The sequence below is a fragment of the Coregonus lavaretus genome (genome assembly GCF_964263955.1).
Source record: "Coregonus lavaretus genome assembly, chromosome: 4".
In the NCBI taxonomy this organism is placed as follows: domain Eukaryota; kingdom Metazoa; phylum Chordata; class Actinopteri; order Salmoniformes; family Salmonidae; genus Coregonus; species Coregonus lavaretus.
Genome location: NC_139991.1, coordinates 6818413 through 6840684, shown reverse-complemented (window position 1 = coordinate 6840684; position 22272 = coordinate 6818413).

Sequence of the window (22272 nt, the reverse complement as noted above, 5' to 3'; positions counted from 1 at the left end):
CACAGAGAGGCAAATTGGTCCAGTCTGTTACATCTAGCAGCTTGTTTGTTGTTGTGTGTTTGTGGACTTGTAAGTATACATCCTGATATGTTAACATAATACTCAGATATCAGATTAATGTTCCCTCACTCATTGTAGCCTTACCCAGCACCTCATTGAGCATCCTGCAGAGACTGTTTTATTTTCATCTGAGACGCTTGTCCAATCTGCTGAAATGACAGTTAGTGGATGAGCAGCTCTGTGGAACATCAGATTTTATTCAGGATAATCTCTTCTCTCTCAGTCCTATTTGTAACCTGTCCTGAGGAGAGTCCCCATGGCCAGAGCTGCAACCCCCCATCTGTCTCTGTCTGGGCCACTGCAAGGAACAACACCACACCACACCGCACAACCAGGCCACCCATTGGCTGTCCAGGGGAAGGATTTAAGTGATGGACCACTGTTCATACATCAAACTCACAATGTATTTGACAGTGCGGAACAGAAATATTGAAAATAATGACCACAGCAATATGTATCAAAGGTTAAAAGTAGTGAGTTATAGAGGGGTGCTGGTAAACTCTGTGGCTGATTTGTTGAGCCTCCTTAGGAAGGTTTGAACCTGAGAACTCTCTGTACTGATCCACCCATCCCTGCTCCATGCTTCCAATTAGCCACAATGAGTGATACTCAACTGCTTGGACACTAATACGCTCCAATTGAATTTCCCTGTGTCAGAGGGCAGTCTGTCCCATATGGTCCCCTCCCACACATCTGTGCCACCCACCCCAACTCAACTTGCTCCGAGCCAGCCGGGACCTCAGAGGTCAGGTGTGAGAGGTGAAAGGTCAAGTTCAACCTGCATGACTGTTGGTCGTGCCATCAGCCAGACAGACACTGGGGTCCAGCGGAGTGAGGGGAGTCAACACCATCACTACACACAACTGACTGCTGGGACAGATGTAGTTTAGTTCAGCATGCCCAGTCTTCAACGCCAAAGTGTGTGTGTGTGTGTATATGTGTGTGTGTGTGCATGTGTGTGTGTGAGAGAGAGAAAGAGAGTCCATATCTCAATGCATTATGTAAATTCCTCTTGCCTGCATGTTTGAAACCCACATTTGTAGATCGAAACTTCGGGTTGTGTGTTGTTATGTCAATCTGCTTATGCACAAACATTTGTGCGTACACACATACACATTCACACACACACACACACACACACACACACACACACATGCATGTCTAGCACACATGTGGGCCCATACGCAGCATGAGTTGTTCCACACCTGGAACAGATAAAAGGCCTTTCATGTTTCAGGGGCTATCCGGAGGTCAGCGTGCGCTGGTGTTGAGAGCCAGTTTTACAAGGCGTGAGCAGAGCAGGGGAAGAAATTAAATGAAACCGTATATAGCCAGGTGCCACATAGAAATAGAGAGTTTTATTAGTCAACCAACCTTGATTCTTTCCCCTCTGATTTTTTCCCCTTGACATCATGTCTTACCAGCCTATTGTACCTTCTTTTACTTGAAGAGCAGGGAAAAATAACATACTGTTTTTCATGTAATTTTGTTTATCAACAGTAAATAGTCTGTACACTTGTCAAGTTGTACATTCTGTCTTGTTTCAGGCATTTATCACATGTTAAAAGGAGACAGTCTTCCTCTCTACCGTATTAACCTCTATCCTCGGGGCTTTTGCCTCTCAGTAACTCTGACATGACACACGCTATTGTAAACGACGCTGCTTCAGAGCCCGGATCAAACACACACACACACACACACATTTGTTTTACTATCCTTGTGGGGACCAAACAATTTATTCCCATTCAAAATCCAATTTTTCCTAAACCTTTAACCTAACCCTAACCCTAACCCTAACCTTAATCCCAAACCCCTAAAATGATCTTCTAACCCTAAACCTCTGAAACTAATTCTAACCCTAACCCTAATTCTAACCCTAAACCTAACCCCTGAAACCAATTCTAACCCTAATTCTAACCCTAAACCTAAACCTAACCCCTAAGCCTAACACACACACACACCGTTAACGGTAAATAACACCACTACTCTTTGTGCTGTATAGAAACACATGGATATGGTTGCTCCCATACAAACACATGGATATGGATGTTGTGAGGATTGATGTCAATGGATCAAACCCCAGCAGGTTCCACTCTGCACACGGTTGGACATTCTGGTATATGCTCTTGCATGAGAGATAAGCTTATAAAAATGCTGGAATACTCAATGATGAAGAGAATCCAAAGAGATGGTTTGATTCCTGTATGACTATATAACTTAATCCAGTCCTTATGATATTCAATTTGCCCTATAAAGCCCTCACACACGTTATGGCACCTGCATTCTTGGCCCATGCTGTGTATGGTCTCCTCCAGGTGAGCTCTGTTGCCAAGCTGTGGGTCAGATACAGTGGGGCATTTAGTTGCAGTATCTACTGCATCATAAAATCAAATCAAATCAAATTGTATTTGTCACATACACCTGTTTAGCAGATGTTATTGCGGGTGTAGCGAAATGCTTGTGCTTCTAGCTCCGACAGTGCAGTAATATCTAACAAGTAATATCTAACAATTTCACAACATATACCCAATACACACAAATCTAGTAAGGAATATAATTTAAGAAAATATACATATATGGACAAGCAATGACAGAGCGGCATGGACTAAGATACAGTAGAATATTATAGAATAGAATACAGTATATACATATGAGATGAATAGTGCAAGATATGTAAACATTATTAAAGTGACTAGTGTTCCATTTCTTAAAGTGGCCAGTGATTTCAATAGGCAGCAGCAGCCTCTAATGTGCTAGTGATGGCTATATAACAGTCTGATGGCCTTGAGATAGAAGCTGTTTTTCATTCTCTCGGTCCCAGCTTTGATGCACCTGTACTGACCTCGCCTTCTGGATGATAGTGGAGTGAACAGGCAGTGGCTCGGGTGGTTGATGTCCTTGATGATCTTTTTGGCCTTCTTGTGACATCGGGTGCTGTAGGTGTCTTGGAGGGCGGGTAGTTTGCCCCCGGTAATGCGTTCGGCAGACCGCACCACCCTCTGGAGAGCCCTGCTGTGGCGGGCGGTGCAGTTGCCGTACCAGGCGGTGATACAGCCCGACAGGATGCTCTCAATTGTGCATCTGTAAAAGTTAGTAAGGGTTTTAGGTGCCAAGCCAAATTTCTTCAGCCTCCTGAGGTTGAAGAGGCTCTGTTGCGCCTTCTTCACCACACTGTCTGCGTGGGTGGACCATTTCACTTTGTCAGTGATGTGTATGCCAAGGAACTTGAAGCTTTCCACCTTCTCCACTGCGGTCCCGTCGATGTGGATAGGAGGGTGCACCCTCTGCTGTTTCCTGAAGTCCACGATCATCTCCTTTGTTTTGTTGACGTTGAGTGAGAGGTTATTTTCCTGGCACCACACTCCCAGAGCCCTCACCTCCTCCCTGTAGGCGGTCTCGTCATTGTTGGTAATCAAGCCTACTACTGTTGTGTTGTCTGCATCATTAAATGGTCTCAATGGATCTGTTATTTGACTGTAATTCCATAGTGATGGGGGAGTCACTTTTTGTTCTGGGGAAACCTTGATATACTGTGTTTGTCTACTGCTGCTGTGTGTGTGTGTGTGTGTGTGTCTGTACTCTATACTGCAAGTGTGTGCGTGCACTCTGTGTGTATGTGTACTGTAACTGGGTGTGTGTAAGTGCTTGGCCGGACTAGATTGAGCTTCACATTAGCTCCAGTTTCTCGGTTGACGGAGGATCTGTGACACCCGTGTCCCTGTAAAGTTTCCAGTGCAGGTGTAATTCCCAGTAAAATGCCCTATAATTTACTGCCCTTTGGGAGCACACTGTCTCTGGGCGTGAAAATCAATAGGCCGGTGGAGAGGGATTCGGCACGGCCTCTCAGCTCAGCCACAGTAAGGCAGCAGTTAGGATAATTCTGTAATGGCAGGGGATGTGGTCTGAGATATCTAACGCTCTATCTGAAGCAGATAAATGTTTTACAACACCATCGTTTAACCCTTCCTTCCCACTCCACACTGTCCCCACCCCCCACCCTCTCTAAAGAATCTTTCCAGGGACCTCCCCCGGAGCTGTGGCCCAGACTGGAGGAGGGGGGGACTGGGTTCACCCTCCCAGGCGCTCCCCTCACCTCCATGGATGTGCATTCAGACTCTTAATGCTCTATAACCTTGCCGAGGTAGCCTGGGGCATCTTAGCGTGTAGCTAATGTTCAAAACCCCCCAGTTGTTTCAAAGGGAAGCCATGCAGGAAACATGCATAGAATCTAACAAGACACTGCATGTATAATGTAGTATATGAAACACAATATAGGTCCATGAATAATAAAGCTGTAATGCAGAGCTCCTTTAAGCGGGCAGAGTAGATAATGGTATGATAAACCAATGGAGTGGATTACCAAGAACAAGTAGGAACTAACAAGGAAGTAAAGGGATGAAAGAAGATAACTATACATTTGGTGCTGTGAGAAATTTGAATGTATCAGAATGTGGTGCCATCGCTTTTACCCCGCTGCTAATGATTTGACCAATAAAGCATTCCTCAGCATGAGAAGCTGTCTCAGTGGAAGAGTGAGAGGGCCCTGTGGAGGGAGAGATGGAGGGAGGGAGATGAGGTAGGAGAGAGGCAGGCTGGTGGTGCAGTGTTGGAGGGGATCCCTGGCAAGGCTAACAGCCCAATCTGTGTGACGTTTCTCAGCTTTCAGCGGGGAGACGAAGACAACGCAATTCATTCTGTGAGAACAGGGACAGGGGGAGATCTCATTGTGCCTACCCGGATTGGCACCAACAGCAATCACTTGTTTCTGATTTATTAGATAGCCGAGGAAATTAATTTCGTTCTGAAATGCACGGTCGGAAATTAGATGGAGAAATTGTGTGAAAGAATCTGTGATTGTTTTCCCCCCACCGTCCCTCCGGAGGTACTGATAACCGCTGATCTCCTCGAAACCATTAATGAAAAACTTATTTTATTCAGAGCCAGAAAAAAGCTGGGTGCTCCAGCAAAGCTGTAATTAACTTTGCTATCTCCCTAATCCTCGATGTCGTCTTAACCACCCATTAACATTCCCCCAAGACCTTGGCCCTCAGTCCTGGGACCTCAGGAAGTGGCTGTCCTGCTCTCTGCTTCCTGTTCCCAAGTCCAGAGCCCAGAGTGGGGAGCACAGATAGCACAGATAGCCAGACCTGGCTGTCCACTCAGCTCTGTCACTGGCTCAATCACCATGGGAACCAGTCACACTCAGCCACACTCTGTGCTTATCACAGCTAACTACTAATCCTTATTGTGACTGGTTTAAACAAATCTAATTGCAATGTTTGGTGGCTGTTGAGGTACATTATCATATGTAATACTGTTATCGTGGTAAATATGATTATACCTTCATTTTCATCAAGCGCAGCAGGTTCATACGGGAAACCTGAGTGTTGCATCCGCAAATATTGCACCAAATAAATTAATCAGACTTCTATTTAGTCGGCCAGGTTTGCACACACATTCTCTGATGGCTGCCGTACGGAAGCTTTGCGCTGGTGTTCTTGGTGACATGCTAATGCTGTAACATGCGTTACTCGCCATGCGTGTCTGATTTCTACTTTCCCACCACCCACCCCAGCCTCCACCTGTTTGGACTCTGCTTTCGTTCAGTCAGGGGGATTGGTATAGCATACCATCTCTACCTGTTATTATATCTTATATGAGTGGAGCCTAATGCCAAGACTAATGTACTGCATGTATTGTAATCTTCTAATAAATTGTTAAATTATTATGTGGCGTTTCCTGTCTGAACCACAGCTTCATCACTAGTTTGTCCCAATGGGCATAGATTGCCATTAACTACCTGGCTGAACCAGCTTGTTCATGGTTGATACCACAGTTTGCAACAATGCTGGGTGTCAGTAGCTAAAAGGTGCTACTGTGTCTCAGGGAGCAATGAATTCTTGGGAAGTGAAAATGAATGCTCATCCCACCACACTGTCTCTACTTGTGGTCCTGCAATAGTAATAGTCCATTATCTGCTTCAAACCATACACTATTTTCCCTCCATATAAGGTATGCATGAATGACGGGGAGTTCTAAACACATCTTACTTGACACGTTGTTTTATTTAGTTTTTGGGGTGTAATTTACGGTCCTAATTTCTCTCCCACATTGTGAGTTCCTGCAGTCTGAGTTCTCCTTCTGTGTAGAGCTCTTTCTATATGAGACTGCATCAGTTGCTGAGGTTTATTAATCTTGACCTTGGAGCGCAACTTGGCTGAAGCCAGTTGAGCACATGTGCAATTAAATGATTCCATTATGTAGAGAAAGGTTTGTCCTTAGTGAATGGGGGCGTTTGTGTTCAAGTGTTTATATCTGTTAGTGTGTAGGCTATGTGCTGTAGTACAGCCTTGATGACAGCCCTGTGTGTTACGTGTGTTTTGTTGCCTTGGCCAGTTAGTGGAAAGTATGAAGGGATGACAGAGTCTTGCTGTGTATCTTCTCTCCTCAGTTTCTCACAGGCAGGGAGGCAGCCGCTGGAATAGAATTGCAGTCCTATCTCATAGGTCAGCTGATCACATTCATATTGCCGCCCGTCTACTTCAGTGCTCAGCAAGGTTGTGTGATTTAATTTAAATAAGCAAATGTTACAATGAGGGTTTTTAGGGATTACACACCTCTGTTAATTAATTCACACACACACACACACACACACACACATACACACGCACACATATTAACACACAAACACGCAACAGATACACACACTTGCGTGTTTTCACTAACATGCTCAGATACCTGCACATGCAACCCCACACTACTAACAATTCACACACAAACACTCTCATCCAGCCCCTATCCATTATTACATTGTTTTGTTTTAGTCTCCCCTTTTCTTTTCTCCCCCATCAAGGCTGTTCCTCCCTTTTCTCCCCCATCAAGGCTGTTCCTCCCTTTTCTCCCCCATCAAGGCTGTTCCTCCCTTTTCTCCCCCATCAAGGCTGTTCCTCCATTTTCTCCCCCATCAAGGCTGTTCCTCCATTTTCTCAGAGTAGAATGCAAATTGGTAGAAACACTGATCAGAACTTATTACAAAATGGAGCCTTGCTTGGAGAAAGAAAGAGTGCTTAAGTATGAGAGAGAGAATGGGAGGGCTGGGGGAGCCTGCAGGAGGGGAATGTCGCTCTGTGGCGGGGATGGGAAAATGTGATGTATTTTTTCATGGGCTGTAGAGAGGGGGACTGGGGGGATCTGTAATGGTGCCTCTCTGTATTTCTTTTTATATACGGATGGAGGGAAATGGAAATGACTTGTGAATAGGTTTGCCCCATGCAGTTCCATTCTATTCTGCCCCTGTCTGTCTGCGTTGTAACCCTCCCCCTTTCGCCCCGCCGCCCCTCCTCTTGCCCCCCTTTTCATGGGTGGAACCCCAAGGTTATGCCTGGACATCTAATCAGACAGCCTAAGTTAAGGTAAAGCGCGGGCGCGGAAGTTGTTCCCCTCATCCCCACATCGAAAGCCGTTGGTCCCGACGCCACTATACATTCAAGCCTTGGTCCAGTCAACGTCTCACACCCCGCCGTGATAAATGTACCTGACCTTGGGAAATAGAAAGGTTGAAATACTAAGATTTAATTTTCTTATGAATTCCGTCTCTCCCGTCTTTGACCGTGCACGCGGAGCCGGGAACGCCCGCTCTCTCCATGTCTAATAAAGGAGTATGAATTTGAGTGTTTGAAATTGATTGAGGCAAAATGGAGGCTGTGGCTACATATGTGAGCCATTATGGGTAATTGAGGCAGATATGTCTCTTGTCCCTTTGACCTAAAGGGATCATTTTCTGCACCTTGTCAGAAGTAATAAAAAAGGAGCAGGTTATTTTTTAATTCTGTCTCTGTGTTTCCTCTTTTAAGATTGTATTTTTTAAACAATTTGCTTTGCAATTAGGTTTCATAAACGTTTGAGAGGAAACGCTGGTCGCTCTGCTCTGAGTCTGTCTTTTCTCAGCTCCTCTCAGCTCCCAGAATTCACATTGAGCAGGGAGTGGTGCATGTTGGGGGAAATCAATACAAACAGCCATACCTGTTCTACCACGCTAAAGAGACCAAGAGCATCATATCAACAAAAGCATGGGGTTGAATATTTCCTTTGATTTCAGTAGTTTGTGTAATTCATCAATGAGTATGCTAAAATAATAATATGTATACCTGGAAATGAGTCAAATTAGATTTCTGTCGTTTAATAGGATTTTGACTGCAATAGCCTGAATCTGAAAGCATTTGAGTGCTTCTGATTACTTGTAAGCCAAGGAAATCAAATCTAAATATGGTTACTGTGTGTGTAACACAAAGAGTATGGTTACATATTTAGATATCTCTTGAAATGAGAGAGAGGCCATGCCACTGACACCCCCCCCCCCCCCCCCCCCCCAACCACCCCCGGTCCCCTGATGATGCCACCTGGCAGTACCCCGTCTCGGCCAGTAGATGGTGGGCCCTGTTCAGGTTTCCCCGGCGTTGCACACTGAGCCTTTCTTGCTCACCCATCACTTACGACAGTGCTCTCAGGGAGGCCTCCCCAACCTCCCTCCCCGTCCTCTCCAACACCACCTCCCTCCCCTCCCATCCCATCCCCATCCAGGGGGCAGAGTCACCGAGGTGGCAGTTCTAACAAGCTGCCGGGGACCGCTCCGCTCAAATGAGCCAAATCAAAGAGAAAAGGGGGAGTGGGATAGGTAGCACCATGAAACCCCTGCAGTGAACAGCCATTCTGCTGAATATGAAATGAATTGGTGTGGCCTGACATGATAAGCCCAAGGATAACCCACTGCACAGTCGGCACATTTACCCCGATGCCATTCAGACGCCTCATTTCAGACATGAAAAAACAACCCAACATAACAACAAGAAAAAAACAACGACAGCCCAACTGCCCTTGATGTGTGATTGGGTTAATTTTGAAAAAGGGGGACATGATTATGAAGGCATTGCTTTTGTATAGCCTCCAAGAAAACTTCATTTGGCGTGTGAGTCGTGCATCGGCACGATGACTGCGTTTGTTTTGTTGTGTATGCGCTCGTGCGGTGCCGTGTTGATCCGCCCGTTCTCTCCCACTGCTTCTGTGTCTGGCCACAGCCCCGTTTGTGATGAGGGGCAGGCGGGTGATTTAGGCTGGGTAGCACCGCTGAGATCTTTTGGATTCAGTGTCTGGTGGATTTGACATAAATAAGAGTCCTCCTGTCTAATTTTCCTTCGCTCTGTGAGGTTCCCGGCCTCTTTTTTCCCTCCTGTCTTCATTCCATCTCTTTCTGATTCCTCATCTCCTCTCACTGTTGCAGTCGCTATCCTTGTGCATCTCTCATCTTTCTTAGGCTGTCCCCTTGGGGCCCCTGCTGAGCTGGCGTCAGGTCACCCCACAAAAAAAAATTATTATAATAAAAAAAGCCATTTTCTGTCCCCCCATTTCTGGCTGCTTTAGTCTGTCACTCCATATGCTACACACATAGCCATATACACACAAACACACACACACATATACACACGCTAGGCGTACAGTCCATTTCATGCACTTAGAAGCAAGGTTTTGTCCTTTTCTTAAAGCCAGAAAACAAGGAAGTGCGTAGAAAATGTAAAAGCCAGTATTATCATTTACGGTCGCAAATGCTCCTGGCATGGAAAGAGAGCCATTGAAATAGCTCATCCAAGGGAGGGAATGGGAAACATTGTTTATAATAATGTGAATAGCAATGCTTCAGTTTTATGTCCCCATGTTATCCCTATCTGCACCATCTCTGTGCCCCAACTCAAGATTTACAAGGATTCCACAATTCACTGAATATAACAGGGAGGTAAAAAGACTCCATCTGAAATCTTTTCTTTCTCCCTCTCTCTTGTGCGTTTTGTGTTTTTCAGCTCCAGTGAGCTTAAAAAATTGCAGAGTGAACATGGCTTCACCCCAGGCCCTCAGCCTTTCTTGCCAGATGCTCTTTTGCTAGATGCCCGCCTGAGAAGACGCTGCATGCTTATCTAAAGGTAATGGCACCTTCTTCTACACCTCACACTGGCTTAGGAAGGCATAATCATCTCTGATATTCCTACATGAGTATCTCTGCCTTTAGCTTCAACTGCTGTACCAGGGCTCTGCTGCACATGTACATATTCGATTGATGTAGTTTGCATGAAAAACAAAGGATGTTCAGCTGCAAGACCATCTAATTTAGTAAAACCTTTGTGATATTTGCTTTTTTTTCAAGGATGTAATATTAAAACTGGGTTTAGGTTAATATTTTCTCTAACCCCAGTAATAATAATTTTTTGGTTTGTTGATTCCAAATTATTTTAGTTCTTTACAAGTACTCTGAAGAAATGAATATGCATCAGAATGTGCAGTATGTTGCATTAGTTGAGGAATGTATTGTTGTATTGATTTGAATAGTTGAAAGCTCTCCAGTCCAGTACAGCTTCTCAATGAAATATATATATATATTTTCCCAAATATATATATTTTTCTCTCCAAATAAATAGAGTGAAATACAATAGACATGTCCTTGCTTTCTCTCTCTTGGTAACCTGTGTGGTTCAGTATGTTCAGTACGTTCAGTATGTTTACCTGTACTCTGTCTTGCACCACAGTGACTTGACCTGGGGAAGGCAGTGCTAGACTGGTGTATTCTAACAAGGTGCCTGTGACCTCTCTGTGAGCTGTGGGACAGGCAGGGGGGCTCTACTGCTACTGATGTGTACCTCTGTCACTGTCATCATCCATCTGGCTTTGGCTCTTCCTCTCTCTCAGCTCTCTGCGCCTGGGTTGTCAGTGTCCTGGGTTTTAACTTATGCTCTTTGTGCTGTTTGAATAGCTGTGGTTGTCCTAACCTAGGTGGAAACATGTTATTTCTCTGTGCCTCTGGACAGAGGTGTCTAATTCAGTAGCATCCGTTTGTAAAGACATTCATATCAGGAAAGTTGTGGCCAACACACAGCAGGCTTTGGAAGGTTTTTCTTTTATGGAGCAGAGTGTGCTCAGGTGCTCATTATCAGCAAGGTTCCGTTTAGAATAGCTGAGAAAAGGGGACATTGTCCTACGTGTTGATCTCGGATGGTAAGTCATTTCTAAATGCTTTTGTGAGCATCTTCTTCTAGCGGAGTGCTGGAGGTGTTTTTGCTATGTTTTTTCTGGGAAGCACAAAGAAAGCAATCTCTCCATAAAGCCACTCTAAAACGGAGTAAATGGACAAAAGGGTTTTGGGGGAATCTGGGGCGCAGCAGAACCGAACCTGCCCCTTCGCTCCCCCTCTTCTCCTCCCCCCTCTCCCTCCTCTCACCACCTCAGCCGGCCACAGCACAGGTGATGTGACTCGTGCCAGTTTTATTCCATTTCACATACCAGTAAACCAGCCCAGCATTTACCACAATACTTTAGCATTATAGGGTCAAGTCTTTATTTAAACATGTGACATAGATTATAGGGAAAAGTATTTTATTTAAACATGTGACTTACATTTTATCCCCCTGAGATCTATATTTAAAAATGCTCATCAGAGCACAGGTGCTGAAATTATTGTTTCAATTAAAAGTTTTGTTTTGAATAATTATATAGAATAATTATTCACATGAATCTTATTGACATGAATATAAAATACAATATTAACATTTACTATATGAAAATTATCAGTCATAATATCCCAAATCCAAACATTTATTTAAATATGTTTATATTAATATTGTTATATTAATTATCTATTGTTCTAAAATAGTTTTGTAAATTCAACATATAAACTGAATTGATCAAATTATATGGTACTACTTGAATAAATAGTTGTTTAGGTATGTGCAAGTGTTTCTGCTGAACTTGCTATTCGAAGTAAATATATTAACATGGCATTTTGTAGTCAAAGTTAATTATTGAATAAATGAATACGTTCTATTTGGATAATCTTTGATATGTTTCTATCCCTATAGACAAATGGAATGGCTTGCTGATGCTGTAACACGTTTGACAGTGTATTTCATGTACGGATGTGTCTGGTATGAATCAGTTGAGCCCACTGAGGGAGCTGAAAGTGGAAAAGGCTGTTACGGTTAGGCGTTGGCCATAGTGCCAAAGTCTGAGCCCGATGGGACTAAATCCCTTGCGTGTCCCCAAACCACAGCCAACCGTGATGGAATCATTGCTCTGCTGGACGAGCCGGTGCAAAGAATCCCCACAAGAATCTGTCGGACTCTGGAGAGAAGCGCTACATGTTAATCAGTCTCCCTGTAAATATTACACTTATTTTAACCTAGATTAAAAAATATATATAATATACATTTATGTTTTCACGTGCTGAAATTAGTAATGTATTATTTCTTTATTTACTAACTTTTGTTATTTAATTGTTTGACAGAAGTTCATTTCTGAAAGCACTCTACCGTCTTTATTATTTAAACATTTTTATTTTAGGTGTATAATTAATATGCATTTGATGAAATATAAATTTCTGATATTGATAATTTTCCACCAAATCATTTGATTTTGAGAGGAAATTTAATTTGAATTGCCGGTATACAGTGTTTGTGGTGGTTTTGGTGGCCGAGGGCAAGGCTTAGCCTGGTTGTTATTGTTACTCCTCTGTCTTTGAGGGGGGGTTGAGGGTTAGAGGACAGAGGGAGGGGGTGACAGTTGTGATTATTAATTTTTTATTCTCTCTCTCTCCATCTTGTGACATATCTGTATTCTTCATCTTCTGCCTCTTCTTTGAATAATAATAAAATAGAGAGTAGGCCTGTTTGTATCATCCTTGTGCCCTACCATTTCATCAGCTGCTCTGATAACCATGAATCTAGTCACTCATGTTTTTCATCAAGCCATGTCCCTGGAGCGTGCTGTGCCTTCCTCTGCGGAGAGGCCTGGAGAGGAGATGGCCGGCCGCTGAGGCGAACACAATGGCCAGGCAGACGCCCGGGACAGACACACACACCTACTCTCCACCTACACCCTAATGTACTGTACCATCTCATCTACTGCCTCTATGAGATCAACCTGGGAGAGGGGGAACAACACAAACAACAGGAACAACAACAGCAACACATTCACCTCAGTTGTCTGTGTACTGTACTTGTCTGTTCTGTTCTGTTCTCAACTCAAACAGTATTTACAGAGGAAAATAGAACCAACAGAAGAAAATCACACCTTGTGTAAACTAGACAAATGCCCAAATCACAATGGTTTTGCATGAACTAGAGTAGCTATCAATATTATAAAAAAAATGTTTTGTATGACATGATGACTGGGTAGGAGAAACATTTTCTTGTGAACACTGGCCAAGAAGGCAGAGAACAAGAGGAGATAATGTAGTGTAGCTTTTTCCTCCTGGTCGGCGTGCGGCTCAGATTGCAGGGGCCAGCTACAGCTCCAGTATGTATCAGTGGTGCTCTGATCCTCACTGCATCTGGTGTCTACTGGTTGTCAGCTCTGCTCTGGTTGGCTTTTCCATACCTGGGCCATGTTTTGTGTTGTTGTTGTAATTGTTCAGCCTCCTGGATACTTTGTTCCTTCAACTTGAACTTGACACTGTTTTTCTTGCTTATGTTCAGGGCCGGAATGATTGGCTTTGACAATGGGGAATTTTCCTCTGCATCCTCCGAGGGAGCCATGGCCTCTCAGACAGCTGTCATTTATCATTAGCCATGTCCCATTGGCCACAAATAATTTGATTTCTTATTGCTGTTTCTTATTCTGTTTATTGGAAGGTAAACCCAAAGCAAATTTTTTCATCCACTACTTTTTTCCCCTTTTAAATAATCACCTTATTCTCGAGGTGGTGTTAATTGCGATTTAATTGCCCTAATTAATGCTTCATCTAGCGAATGATTAAGGTAATTAGCTTAGTGTTAAATACACTGGCTGCTTTTTAGTCAAACAGGAGAAAACCCCCTTGATTAGTTAATTATATTAATTATAATCAGTGATACACCAGGTATAATTGTGAAAATTCCCACCTGCATTTGCCACTCTCACATCCTTAATGGAATTCTCTGTAAATGAAGACATGTATATGTTTCATCTTCATCAGATAATTAATATAAAACTCAGAGTCATATCACAGTAACAGTTCAGATAGGAAATGTGAATAATAGCTTTGCATATGTTATCTCTTCTATTCTGGCTGAATGAAGAACTTTCCATTTACACCGGCTCAGCTAGGGGTTTTAATCATATGCAAAACTTTAATATTTATTTTCTTTAAATTGATATAGACCAGATAAGAAAAAAATGTATCAGCAAACTTAGCCATTTCCCAGATCTAACGGTCTGTGTTTTAAAGAGCTAGAATCCTATCCTATATATATATTTCATTTGAATTGGACTTTATAGTAGTGTAATACAAATTGTTCGTTGAGCATGGCAGGGCCAGCAGGCTGACCTAATGTATCCATTTATCTGATCAAGTCAGAGATGTAGAAACTGTATCTTGAATGGAGTCACCATGCATGGAATCAAATAGGACCAATCAGTGGAGTTAGGTTTTAGTGGAACTGGACCATTTTACAATAGCAAAGTTAAATATGAAATGCAGCAGAGAAACCTAGCAATGTACCACAGCTCATAAAATGGCTGGCGGCTCGTCTGTCTTTGTCTATCTCTCTGTATCTTTCTCTTGCCAACCCTCCATCTCTTTCTCTCCCTCCGTCTGCATTCAGTGGGGAGAGTCAGTTTTACTGTCACTACCTGTGAAATTGTATTCCAAGAAGATGGATCCTTTCTCTTATATTCATGACATCCAGGGAAGCACAGTCACCTCCAACACCCGTTTAATATGGATGCTGTTGGAGAAGGACACACACACACACACACACACACATACACACACGTGCACAAACACGCACACTCACACGCTTGTGCACACTGACACTCACATGCACTTTCACAAACACACAGTCCTTTTTTGCCCCAAGACAATGCATGGCTGGTATTTTGCTCTAGCTGATGATGAAGAGCAGTAGTGTCAGTGCTGCTTCCAGTAGGCTGATGCATTACAACACAGTGCTGCTTCCAGTGGGCTGATGCATTACAACACAGTGCTGCTTCCAGTGGGCTGATGCATTACAACACAGTGCTGCTTCCAGTGGGCTGATGCATTACAACACAGTGCTGCTTCCAGTGGGCTGATGCATTACAACACAGTGCTGCTTCCAGTGGGCTGATGCATTACAACACAGTGCTGCTTCCAGTGGGCTAATGCATTACAACACAGTGCTGCTTCCAGTGGGCTGATGCATTACAACACAGTGCTGCCATGTTGTGTAAATTCTGTGTCTCTCCTCATTGAGAACATGGAGGATTCTTTCCGTCGCAGCACAATTCTCAGAATTCCCCACTGTATTCGTCCACTGTTTTCATTTGCAGAGCTTTGTTACTATAATAATAATCCAATGCTTTGGAAAGTTCACTTTTAGCAGTGTTGCACTGGTGTTTCCTATCTCTTCAGTGTTCTAGAGTGTTCTAGTGTTGTTTTGTGTGTAGCCTATCAATGGCTGTGCTGCAGAAGCATGTCTGTCCAGTGAGTGTTGTAGTCACCATTGTTTGTCATGGATCCCCTCCCTCTAAAGGCTCTGATATCTACAGCTAGATGTGCTCTGCAGGTGGAGCCCACCTTCCCCGGGTCGGTCAGGGGGAAGCCAAGCAGAGTCATCTGGCCAGGTGGGGCTCAGGGAGAGAGAGAGTGTTCACCAGCCATGTGTGTGTGTGTGTGTGTGTGTGTGTTTATTTGAACAGGGGATGGGAGGGGGGAGGGTGTGGTTAGGGGGTCAGGGGTGAGAGGCTGGTAGGCAGCAGCTGAAATAAACTAGATTAATAAAACAACAGAGAGAGAGAGAGAGTGCAGGACAGGACTCAAAGGAACCAACAGACCCACTACCCCTCCTTCTCTTCCCTCCCAGCCCCTCCACCGCTCCCCTAATATCAGCAAGAGATGGATCCCCACGAGTCCCGGCGAGGCATGGCTGTGTTTGATTTGGCCTGTGTTTTCCCTCTCGTAGAGCAAGACAACGCTTGTGTCTGGATGAAGTGAGCAGGGCCTCACAGGTGCACCGGGTGCAGTGAGAGAAACAGTTCCCCATCGTTAGGTGTTCTCCACCCTGCTCTGATCCTCTGGGTGTCACTCCCTAACACCCAGATACACCAGACATACAGGGAACCACTTCTAGTGCATGTGTACTCTTTTAGGAATTCTATATCCCTGTGAAAAAGCACCTGAGCATTTGAATGTATCAACATAGAGTTCTCTGGGTGCTTTTTAGGTTGAGTTATATTGTAGGACTAAACATAGATGCCAGGCAGTAGCTAGCTGGTTCGTGTGCAGTTTCTACACCCCTGCTTCTTTGTAAGGGGGAGGAGAGGAATCACAGCGTCTCTGTTGAAATGGGGATTCTGTGCACAGGTTTAGAATAGGGGTTTTGTGTAATCCTATGTTAAATTCAGCATCAGATCTTTTTTGGGGTTGTGTAAAACCACCAGTATGTTTTCCTTGTCTTTGCTTTTTTCCTGCATGCCTCAAAAGTGATGATAGCGCATGGCTTTTCAGCTAGCTCACCCCCAAGGCAAAAATGTACAAGGCTGCTAGGCGGCGTTACCTCTTCCTCTCCTAGAGACAGCTAACCCCCTCAAAGGATGCTGAAGTCTGGAGAGGGAATGCCTATGAGCACAGAAACGGGAGAGACGGAGGGAAGGAGGGAGGGAAGCAGGGGGAGAGCGGAAGAAAAGAGAAGAGGAGGGAGGGAATGTTCGGGTGTTCAGTCCCCCTGTTCTTTGTAGAACATTTAGCTTTGACCCTCCCTTGCTTTCTCTGCTCCCCCCCTCAAACCCCCCCCCCCCCCCCCCCTCCCCCCCGCCACCACAACCCACAACCCACAACCCCCCCCCCTCCCCCACCCCCAACACACACACAGTCCAACAGATCTGCAGGATATCACTCGCCAGCGTTTTATATCTTCTACACTAGATGTGTGCTTTTTAATATATATCTTCACTGTATAGACTGTATGTGCACACACTGTCGCAACAGGCAGAGACCAAGGGACAGAGAGAGAGAGAGAGAAAAAGAGAGAGAAGAGAGAGAAGAGAGAGAAGAGAGAGAGATAGGCAAAAGGGAGGGTGAGTGCTTTATATGTTGTGGCATATTTATGATGCATGATGCAGTGAAAAAAATCCTATCCATTCGGATTTTAAAATATGGCATGAGGTACAATCTGAATATTTATTTTTGTTCTGGTGAAATAGTCCAATTGTCTGCAGCCCTGGTCAAGGCTTTCCCCTGAGCTGAGGAAACTGGAGGCGACCCAGGGTAAGTTGTGGGCTTTTTTTCTGTCTCTGTGCTGCTGATTACGATGCTGCTGATTGATTGGTTAGCGGCTGTGGATTATCACGGGCCGCTCGTCACCAGGTTCCTGATGATGAGAGGACTGGAGTGAGAGAGAGAGTGAGAGAAAGAGCGAAACGGAGGAGGGAGGGGTGGAAATTAGATGAGCACGGGCAGAGCTCACATCACCAGATCTCACTAACTGTCTATCTCTGATTTCTCTCTGTTTACTCTGCTGTTGTGTGTGTGTGTGTATATATGCGTGTGTGGTTTTGTGTGTGTGTGTGTGTGTGTGTGTGTGGTCCCGGCACTCGCTGCCCACCCGCCCGCCTTTCGTTAGCTTGGTGGCGTGTGCTGATGAGGCTTTGGGGAGGGAGAGGTTTACTGATGAGGGAACGCCAGCCTGCTGCCTGCGAGGCAGCGGAGGGCCTTTTTATGAATATGCAGATGAGGGGCACGTGTGGAGGCAGAGGGGAGGGGGGCTGGGGGGGTACGTGAGCGTGCCACAAGCGGCACTGTTTCTATGCTCTCTATAGGGAGCCTGATCCTCAACAGATTGCTGGTGTTTGGTGTGATCTGGCCGCCGCGTTGTTGAGGTGCCTGCTTGCAGGGGGAGACGGAGAAGGAGGAGGGGAACAAGGGAGGGGAGGAGAAGGAGGAGAAGAGGGAAATATAGATAGAGAGATAGTTAAAGAGGAGAGGGGGAAATGGAAGCCGCAGCTTCGGGGCGTATTTTCACGCCGTTGACAAGACATGATGATCGCTGCCTTTTTCTACTTCATTTGCATGTCAAAGCAATGGAGGCCACAGTTCAGATTAGTATGAGATGACATAATGATGTAATGAATTAAGCGCAGCCGTTTAAGCGCTGCACTCCGCTCTGCAGTGGGAGACGAGGATAGGGGGATAGAAGGCAAGGAAGAGAGGGAACAGCCAAGGAGGAAGAAAGAGTTCCTTTGTTAGGAGTTTCTTTTGACATTCTTCTTTAGTTTAAAAGGATGGATTGAATCGATAAAGTTGGTCATTTGAGATAAAAAAAAAATGGGTTTATGGTTTTAAGTGCAGAATTAAACATTTGTTTTTTAAGCACATTTTCCATTTCTTTTTTTTTCATACTCCATTTTGAATACCCAAATTACTATTGTTCTCTTAGGCCTGTGTTCAAACCTGTGATTCATGTCCATTCCTCTGGACACATGCCTTACCCCTTGGTCACGTTGCAAATGATGCAGCACATTTAATGTCCATTTGCCAGGCCATCATTGTTAATAAGAATTTGTTCTTAATTGACTCACCTGGATAACAAAAAAACAACAAAAAAAGGTAATTCTCCGCTATGGAGTTCTTTGTGTAAGTACAGTATGCATGCCCATAGAGGGCAAAAGGGCACGTGCCCCCTCAAATGTTTAATTTTTAATTTATATAGGTTCCTTATCTCCCAACCTCATAACTAGCTACCATAACTAGCTGCCATAACTAGCTACCATAACTAGCTGCTATAACTAGCTACCATAACTAGCTGCCATAACTAGCTGCCATAACTAGCTACCATAACTAGCTGCCATAACTAGCTGCCATAACTAGCTACCAAAAGTAGCTGCCATAACTAGCTACCATAACTAGCTACCATAACTAGCTACCATAACTAGCTGCCATAACTAGCTGCCATAACTAGCTGCCAGTTCAGGCTGTCAATCAAGTTAGGGTACCTAGTTTGTCTAACTATCTTAGCTGGCATGCCTGCTAGCAAGGTTGGTAGACTTTAGAAAAGCAAGCAATAACTAAATGTACTGAATAAGACTCACATTCCTTTCAATCTTTTACCTCGATTTTAGCAGCGATGCAGAGAAGCATATTTAGTTTCTTTAAAAAAAGAACCACCAGTCAGGAGGATACAGACAGCTCAAGAGGTATGCTTAGATATGCAGAAAAATATAGAATTAAGCATAATGATTATGACTCTAGATTGCAGGAAAAAGCTGTTTCAGGTGTTTGATCTGAAATCCTGCCTCCGGACCAACCCCCCCCCAGCCATCCTCACGTACTTTGGGCCCCTCAGAGTATGTTTCCCTTTCCTCTCCTGTTGTGTTTGGGGTGGGCTTTTTCCTCTGGTGAAGGTTCAAATCATGGAGAATATCGCCCAGTAATAGATCATTCACTATAGGGAATATATAAGACAGGTTTACTCTCTGTGCCAGGTTTTAGAGGAAAAACCTGAGGTAAGCTACATTTCAATTTCAATAATAATATATATTTTTTAAATGATAAGACAGATCTTGGTTGTCCCTCTTAGGAGCAGGACTCCGTGTTGAATGGTGTCTATTCGAAGAGCTGTGCTAAGACCATCAGAAAGAAATGGAATCCGCTGTAATTCTCCCTCTGCTCAGGGAGAGGGGTTAGAGGGGCACAGAGCAGCGCTTTCTAGTTCTCTCTCTCCCACTCTTTCTCTCTCTTCTCTTCTCTCTCTTTCTATCTCTCTCTAACACTATGTCCCAGTCTATTTACACTTGTCTCTCACCTCTTCCCCCCCTCCTTCTTCCTCTCCCCATTCCACTGTTCCTCGTCCTCTCTCTATTACCACCCTATGCTAAGGCAGATGTCTCAGGTTCTGTGTAGTTGGGTTCTCTCTTAGACTTAGTCCATGTCTGTATCTGACCTCTATCCTCACACCACTGATGAGCTTTGTTTATCATCTACCGTCCATGCCCAAATCAACAGGGTTATAGAGGGCCCTAATATGACAATGTGTCTGTGGTGCGAATGTGTATGGAGTATATCATTGATTGACACGCTGACTAAAGCGGTTGTTTTATGAAGCTGCGAGAGGCTGAGACACGGTGCCTGTGTCTCTGTGGAGACGTGCCTCTGTGACAGGAGATAGGAGCAGGAGTTTCATACAGTCCTCCAGTCCTCCAGCCCTCCAGCCCTCCAGCCCTCCAGCCCTCCATTCCTCCCACACACTACACTACACTCCCAGCCCCCAAAAACAATTGACCAGCAGCTGGCCTGATGGGGACAGTGGTAGGTAGGTGGCTTGTTGTGGAGATGGATAGGTCCCCCGTCTCTCAAGCTCTGTTTTATTTACTTTCTCCTACTCCTCTCCTCTGTCTCTCCTATGTCTATTGATCAGATGTATAATACTGATACAGTTTCTCCCCGCTCAGTGGATGCCTCCTCCAGTTGGTCATGATTTGGTTCTTCTCAGGGAGTAAAGATGCTCAACTGCATACACGATTGACACCAAAATCAATGGCAGAGGAAGACATCATGATGGCATTTTAGTTACTGTCACGATCGTCTAGAACAGGAGACCAAGGCGCAGCGTTGCGAGTGAACATATTATATTTATTAAATGCTCACAACAACAAAAACAATAAACAACGAAAGCGTGACGTCCAGTGTACAACACGAACACACACGAACAAAATCCCACAACCCGAAAGAAAAACAGATAGATTAAATATGGCTCCCAATCAGAGACAAACAGCCGACAGCTGACACTCGTTTGCCTCTGATTGGGAGTCACACCGGCAACCATAGAAAATAGACAACCTAGAACACCCACCAAAGAAACAGAAAACATAGAATGAACACACCCTGGCTCAACATATAGAGTCCCAGAGCCAGGGTGTGACAGTACCCCCCCCTAAAGGCGCGGACTGCGACCGCGCCTAAATACGAGCAAAAACAGGGGGAGGGCTGGGTGGGCATTCCTCCTCGGCGGCGGCTCCGGCTCCGGCTCCGGGCTTGATCCCCACTTCCTCTCCAACCCCCCAAAGTACCCCTGGTCCTGTCTAGCCCCACTGGCCGGAGCCGGACTGACGACACGCGCCCCTGGCTTGGTGCGTGGAACAGGAACGGACCGGACCGGGCTGACGATACACACCCCTGGCTTGGTGCGTGGAGCAGGAATGGACCGGAATGGGCTGGCGACGCGCACCACAGACTTGGTGCGGAGAGCAGGAACGAGCCGAACAGGGCTGACGAAACGCACCACAGGCTTGGTGTGGGGAGCAGGAGCGGGCCGAGCCGGGCCGTCAAAGCGCACTCCCGACCTGGTGCGGGGAACAGGCACGGGCCGTGCCGGACTGACGACGCACACCACTGGCTTGGTGTGGGAAGCAGGAGCGGGCCGGGCCGGGCTGGCGACGCGCACCACAGACTTGGTGCGGGGAGAAGGAACAGGCCGGGCCGGGCTGGCGACGCGCACCACAGACTTGGTGCGGGGAGAAGGAACAGGCCGGGCCGGGCTGGCGACGCGCACCACAGGCTCGATGCGAGGAACAGGAACAGGCCGGACCGTACTGGGGACACACACCACTGGCCCTACGCAGGGATCAGGAACGGGCCGGACCGGACTGGTAACACACCCCAGTACTCGCCGTGCCTCCACACTTTCCCTCTCCTCTGTGACCAGTGGCCCCCTTAACCTGGCGGCCTCCTCTTCACACCCGCTGGACCGCTCCATCGCGGCCTCCTGCTGCCCCGTCGTCCACGTCGTGAGCCCCCCCCTAAAAATTTTCTGGGGTTCTCTCCTCCCCGTGGACCAGGCCTCCCTAGCTCTTGCCAGACTCTCGATCCATTGCTTCATCGACCAGCCTCTCTCCTCTTCACTTAGCGTGGCCCAGCCGAAACTCCTACTCCCCTGATCCCAGGTCCTTCCTTTCTCCTCCTCACGCTGCTTGGTCTGGTACTGGTGGGATTTTCTGTCACGATCGTCTAGAACAGGAGACCAAGGCGCAGCGTTGCGAGTGAACATATTATATTTATTAAATGCTCACAACAACAAAAACAATAAACAACGAAAGCGTGACGTCCAGTGTACAACACGAACACACACGAACAAAATCCCACAACCCGAAAGAAAAACAGATAGATTAAATATGGCTCCCAATCAGAGACAAACAGCCGACAGCTGACACTCGTTTGCCTCTGAT